We start from the raw sequence: 728 nt of genomic DNA, 5'->3' as shown, positions 1-728 counted from the left end.
GAGACCTCAATACGGTCCCGAGAATATTATTATTCCGGACGATATTAAAATTAAATCAGAGAGACGGTTTAAAAATTAACTTGTTACTTTTTTAAACATTTTGCGTCACTTGCATTAAAATTAAAATGAAGCATCTTATTGTAAATTAATTGAGAAGGATTTTTACTGAATAAATATTTAAATAACTATAACGAGCCACCGTATAATATTTGAATTTACAATTTCTGATGTTTGTTAGGTGGAAAAAATTACCGAGTGCTTGCACCACCCACGTTTCTACTTACATTACAATTAAAATGAAGCATCTTACTGTAAAATTAATTGAAAAGGATTTTTATTGAATGAATATTTAAAAATCTATAACGAATCGCCGAAAATGATCGAATTCACAATTCCCGATGTTTATTGCTCGAAAAGAATTATCAGAGTGCATGCACCTCCCACATTTCTACTTGCATTAAACTTAAGATTAAGTGTCTTATTATAAATTAGAAATCAACTGTTGAAAGTTTCGTGATTATCTCGAATAGTGTCCATTTAGGTGATAACTATCTTAATATTTTCTCTCTCTTGTTGCGATGTCGGATCATGAGATTTTTTTCTTCTTTCAGGTAATCACAGTTCTTATCGTGGAGGGGATGGTAGGAGGAGTACCGTGTTCACTTGAAGATGTTGGATTGGACATGGTGTGCGATAGTGCAATTTTTTTTCTTTCTTTTTCCCGATCC

The sequence above is a fragment of the Ceratina calcarata genome, unplaced genomic scaffold (assembly GCF_001652005.2).
Source record: "Ceratina calcarata isolate Rehan_Ccalc_2016 unplaced genomic scaffold, ASM165200v1 scaffold2097, whole genome shotgun sequence".
Lineage (NCBI taxonomy): Eukaryota > Metazoa > Arthropoda > Insecta > Hymenoptera > Apidae > Ceratina > Ceratina calcarata.
The sequence above is the reverse complement of the archived record's forward strand: the minus strand, read 5'-3'. Positions refer to the sequence as shown.